This window comes from Mobula birostris, chromosome 1 (assembly GCF_030028105.1).
Source record: "Mobula birostris isolate sMobBir1 chromosome 1, sMobBir1.hap1, whole genome shotgun sequence".
NCBI lineage: Eukaryota > Metazoa > Chordata > Chondrichthyes > Myliobatiformes > Myliobatidae > Mobula > Mobula birostris.
Genome location: NC_092370.1, coordinates 238,214,594 through 238,220,593, shown reverse-complemented (window position 1 = coordinate 238,220,593; position 6,000 = coordinate 238,214,594). Strand labels below are relative to the sequence as shown.

Genomic DNA, 6,000 nt, shown 5'->3' with positions numbered 1-6,000 from the left:
TCCTCACATTTTCTGCACATTAATGTGCCTATCTAAACTTCTTGAACATGAGAAAATCTGCAGATCCTGGAAACCTTGAATGCTTCCATAGCACTTACCCCGACCAGCTTCCCTGGCAGTGCATTACAGGTACCCATTATTCATTGTGTAAAAAGACTTACCCTGCACGTCTCCTTTGAACTTACCTCCTCAAACCTTAAATGCATTAGACATAGACATTTCATCCCTGGGAAAGAGATGCCAGCTGTCAATATATACGGGTCCCTCTCATAATCTTATAAACCTCCGTCCGATTTCCCCTCCGTTGCTCCAAAGAAAACAACCCTAAGAGTCTATTGTTAAGGATGAGGTTTTGAGGTACTTGGAGAACAATGATAAAATAAGTCAAAGTTACCATGGTGTCTGTAAAGGGAAATCTTGCCTGACAAATCTGTTAGAGTTCTTCGAGGAAGTAACAAGCAGGGTGGACAAAAAGAGTCAGTGGATGTCATTCACTTGGATTTTCAGAAGGCATTTGATAAGGTGCCATACATGAGGCTGCTTAACAAGATGGTGTTACAGGAAAGGTACTGGCATGGATAGCAGAATGGCTGACAGGCAGGAGGCAGTGTGGGAATAAAAAGGTCCTTTTCTGGTTGGCTGCCAGTGTCTAGTGATGTTCCTCAGGGGTCAGTATTGGGACCACTGCTTTTCACATTGTTTGCCAATGATTTAGATAATAGAAGCAATGGCTTTGTGGCAAAGTTTGCAGATAATACATAGATAGGTGGAGGGGTAGGTAGTGCTGAGGAAGCAATGCAATTGCAGCAGAACTTAGACAAATTGGGAGAAAGAGCAAAAAGGTGGCAGATGCAAGACTCCCAGAAGGTTAATTTACAGGTTGAGTTTGTGGTAAAGAAGGCAAGTGCAATGTTGGCATTTATTTCAAGGGGAATAGAATATAAAAGCAAGGAGATAATGCTGAGGCTTTATAAGACACTAGGCAGGCTGCACTTGGAGTAATGTCAACAGTTTTGGGCTCCATATCTCAAAAAGGATGTGTTGTCATTGGAAAGAGTCCAGAGGAGGTTCACAAAAATGATTCTGGGAACGAAGGGGTTAACATATGAGGAGCATTTGGCAGCTTTGGGCCTGTACTCACTGGAATTTAAAAGAATGTGGAGGGAGGGAAGGTCTCATTGAAACCTACCAAATGTTGAAAGGACTAGATAGAGTGGGTGTGGAGAGGATGTTTTCTATGGTGGGGATACCCAGAACTAGAGGGCACAACCTCAAAATTGAGGGCAACCCTTTAGAACAGAGGTAAGGAGGAATATTTTTAGCCAGAGAGTAGTAAAAATGTGGAATGCTCTGCTACAGACTGCTGCGGAGTCCAAGTCCGTAGGTATATTTAAGGCAGAAGGTTATATTTTCGTGACCGGTCAGGGCATCAAAGGATATGATGAGAAAGAAGGCCTATGGTGTTGAGTGGGATCTGGGATCAGTCATGATGGAATGGCAGAGCAGACTCATTGGGCTAAATGTCCTAATTCTGCTCCTATGTCTTATGGTCTAACCAAAGTTGGTCCAGCCTCTCTTTATAGCACATGCCCCCTAATCCAGGCAGCATCCTGATAAGCCTCTTCTGCACCCTCTCCAAAGCCTTGGCATCCTTCCTGTAATGGGATGAACAGTACTGAATGCTATACTCCAGATGAAGATACAGGGGTTCCCAACCTGACCAACTGTCTTTTAAATGCTGTTAAAGCAGCTGCCCTAGCTATTCCCTCTGTATGAATTGCCCATCAGGCCCCTTTACATCTTTCCGCTCTCACCTTAGACCTATATCCCCTAGGTTCAGTCTCCACTTGCTCTGGGAAAAAAAAATTGTACATTCACCCTATCTATGCCCTTTATGATTTTATAAAGTTGTAGTTATAAAGGAGGCAAGACAGAGGCTATACTTTATTAGGAGTTTGAAGAGATTTGGCATATCAACAAATACACCCAAAAACTTCTATAGTTGTACCATGGAGAGCATTCTGACAGGCCGCATCACTGTCTGGTATGGAGGGGCTACTGCACAGGACCAGAAGAAGCTGTAGGAGGTTGTAAATCTAGTCAGCTCCACCTTGGGCACTAGCCTACAGAGTACGTAGGACACCTTTAGGGAGGGGTGTCTCAGAAAGGCAGCGTCCATTATTAAGGACCTCCAGCACCCAGGGCATGCCCTTTTCTTACTGTTACCATCAGGTAAGAGGTACAGAAGCCTGAAGGCACACACTCAGCGATTCAGGAACAGCTTCTTCCCCTCTGCCATCCGATTCCTAAATGGACATTGAATCTTTGGACACTACCTCACTTTTTAAAAAAAAAATATATAGTATTTCTGTTTTTGCACTTTTAAAAATCTATTCAACATACATAATTGTTTACTTATTATTATTATTAATTACTTATTGTTTACTTATTATTAATATTTTTATTTTAATTATTTCTTTTTTCTCTGGTAGATTATGTCTTGCATTGAACTGCTGCTGCTAAGTTAACAAATTTCACATCATGTGCCGGTTATAATAAACCGATTCTGATTCTGATTATACATCAGTCTCCTGCACTCTGAGGACCAAAGTATCAAGAATCAACTGTACAGGTATTCGCCATATATATTTACAAGCATTAGGAATTGCCATGGTGTGTTGGTGCGACATGCAACAAAAACAACAATAATCAACAATTACAAAGAATAGATAATAATACGGAAAAATGAATTTAGATGTTAAAGTACAGATATGGAACAAAATGTGCATAAATAGATGGGGGGGAGGTGGCTGAAAGAATGGTTGATCAGGTTAACCGTCACGAGGAAGAAACTTTTAAGGTGGCTTGATGTTTTTGTTTTCCAGAAGGGAGCTTTAAGAAGAGGCAGTTTGCTGGGCAGATCACGTCTGCAATGATTTTTCCTGCCTGCTACTTTGTCCTGAACGCATTCATATCCTGCAGCGATAGTAGCCTGAAGCCAAAGTGTTCCCCAATCTCTCCCTATAACTCAACATCTTGGGTTCTGGCGATGTTCTTGTAAATCTTTGCACTTTTGCCTATAATAGGTCAACCAAAACTGTACACAATATTGCAGGTGTTGTACAACTGCAACATTACATCCCAACTTCTGTACTCAATGTACGCTGGAGGAACCTTGAGTTCCCCCAGCGTGTTATGAGTGTTGCTTTGACCCCAGCATCTGCAGGGTATTTTGTGTTTCTGTACTCAATGCCCTGACTGATGAAGATCAGCATGCCGGATGCCTTCTTCACCACCCTGCCTACCTGTGGTGCCACTTTCACAGCACCGTGTATTGTGCTCCCAGGTCTCTTTGTCCTCCTACACAACCCAGGGCCCTACCATTCATTATGAAATCTCTACCCTCATTTATGGGGTGGTGGGGTGAAGATACATCTCTACTAAAGGAGGTGTAAGGTGCTCCTTCCTGCTGCTAGCCTGCAGGTCGCCCTTGGACAAGGTGTAGCCCTTGCTTAGCCCCCTCTCCTGCCCCCCCATCAGGGTCAGGAGAAGCCACAGAAACATGTGGTAAAGGGTCATATGAGCAGTTGGTGCATATCACATATCCATGTCCTGGTTATGCAAACACTGACACCAGGCAGACAATCTTTGAAAAGCATTGGTAATGGCTGGGGTCACCCATCTTGTAGAAACATTGCCCAGAACAAAGCAATGGCAAACCACTTCTGCAGAAAAATTTGCCAAAAGCAATCATGGTCATGGACTGCCAAAGAATCAAATTGGCTAGTCCATTTTCCTGCCATGTTCTATCTTTGAGATCTGCTTAAACTAGAGTACCCATGGAAGACTCACACAGTCAATGGGAGAACATGCAAACTCCATACTGACAGCACCTGAGAGGATCACACTGGGGTCAATGGAACTGTGAGGCAGCAACTCTATCTATTGTGCCATTTATTATGCTCTGATGGAAAATACTAATAGAAAAGTTTTTTTTAAATATAAACTAGCTCCGAATTCAGTATTCACGGTGCTTTGCAATTATATATTTTTTAAAATAATGACATTTACTGCGCAAATGAACAAGATATTTGGAGGCCCAGGCTGTAGATGTTGGAAATCTGGGCAACACGCACTAAATGCTGGAGACACTCAGCAGGTCAGGCGGCATCTCTGAAGGTAAATCCACAGGGCGAGTGACCGAAGGGTCTTGGCGCAAAATGCCGACTGATGATTTCTGTCGACAGATGCTGTCTGAGCCGCTGAGTTCCTCCAGCCGTTTGTGCGCGTTGCACAAAATACTTGCTGGAGATTGTCGACATTAATTTTAAAGGGTGGGCCATCTATTTTTCATTTGCTTGCAAATTAGAAAGTATATAAATTGGATATGTTGGCTGAGTTGTCTATCAAAATGATTATTTTGATATTTATGGGTCGCAAGTTTGCAAAGCGGCAGTGTCTGGCGCTAGAAGGGTTAATAGGTCCGCGATACGTAACTACGAGGAGCTTTAGGACCCAGCGGGCTCCTTTATTCTGTCGCCGATGAGACGAAGATTACCAGTTGTCGTAAGGAGTGTGTAAATTGCTGAACTCCGGGAGGAGGAATGAGGCCCGGCAGAGGAACGGTCACCGGGGTGCCGGAATGGGGAAGGGGACCAGGTCTGTGATTGCAGCTTCCACATAACGGCTGCCTGTACTGGAAAGCGAGACAAATCTAAACTCCTACAGGATCTGGGGAAGCTGATCTGAAAAGTTTAACAACCCTCCTCCCAAGCTTAAAATCTTGATCATCAAAGCAACTGTACATTGTTTCAAAGGCAGTCTTCGTGGAGCCAGGTTAGTGTCCACCTGTGCCTGTGACCGGTATGAAAGAGTGTGTGTGTGATTGATTCCCACTGATCGTACAGAACATTCCGGGACTTGGACAAGTTCGACCGACCAGCATAAGGTACGTCTCCTAGTTCAGTGCAGCAAACTAGCTCTCTCATAACTTCTCTTAAAAGCGGTCGTCTTGTAGCTTTTGTTGTGGAGGACCCAGACCGGCATCTTCTCTCAAATGTTTCTCTGCGACCTGCTGAGTTCCTCCAGCGTGTTGTGAGTGTTGCTTTCTCTGAGAACTTCCTTAGTTTATTTCTAGTTTTAAAAGTTGGTCCCCTTGTTGTGGGATTGAAGATTCAAGTGTAAATCAATGCGGGGGAAATTAAAAATCAAAGCAGAATATGGTGCTGCCTAATACAGTGTGTTAGGCAGCACCTGCTGGGACCAAACTAGAATTTTAAGCGAGCTCACGGTTAGATTTGAGAATCGGGGTTATAGGGAAGGGTTGAATAGGTTAGGACTTTATTTCCTGGAGAGTAGGAGATGAGGGGAGGTTTGTTAGCGGTATATAGAATGATGAGGGGCAAATCAAGCAGGTTCCCCCTCCCCCCCCCACTGAGGTAGGGTGAGACTAGAACTAGGGTTAAGGGTAAAAGGAGAAATGTTTAAGGGGAACGTGAGGGGTTCAGAGGGTGGTGAATTTGTGGAACCAGCGGCCAGTGGAAGTGGTGTTGTGGGTGCATCTGTAACGTCTAAGAGAAGTTTGGGAGGGGTGTGGTCCAGGTGGCAGTCATGGGGACGAGGTTGAATTATAGTTTGGTGCAGACTGGATGGGCCAAAGGGCCTGTTTGTGTGCTGTCTACTCTGTGACTAATTCAGCTTGGCATCTCCATACCTGGTGCCTGCTGACATTTGGTGTCAGCCCTGATGAATCACGAGAGTATCCCTTTGGGGGGTGTTGGTGTCCCCATTTTTGCAATGATCATGCCATATTGCTGAACAAGTTCATCCAGGTACTTGGTACCAGTTGTACCCATGGGCCAAATGTTTCAAAGTGTATAGAACAAAACTAAGTTCCTTTTCTGGGGAGAGAAGGGTGAGATTAATATTTTAGGGATGTCATGCTGGTGAATCCTCCCAGGCAGCCGTGTGTATGAAAGGACCAGGTACGTTGGTTTATTA

The 6,000-nt window shown here is 44.2% G+C and overlaps 1 protein-coding gene across 1 annotated transcript in view; it reads left to right on the top strand.

The window, feature by feature from the left end:
• The first annotated feature begins 4,552 nt into the window (after positions 1 to 4,552).
• The window catches only part of LOC140206063 (tandem C2 domains nuclear protein), a 99,589-nt gene continuing 98,141 nt past the window's right edge, over positions 4,553 to 6,000 (top strand). The window contains exon 1 of the mRNA XM_072274162.1: positions 4,553 to 4,836. The gene's annotated coding sequence lies outside the window, so the exon portion shown is untranslated. The remainder of the gene's footprint in view (positions 4,837 to 6,000) is intronic.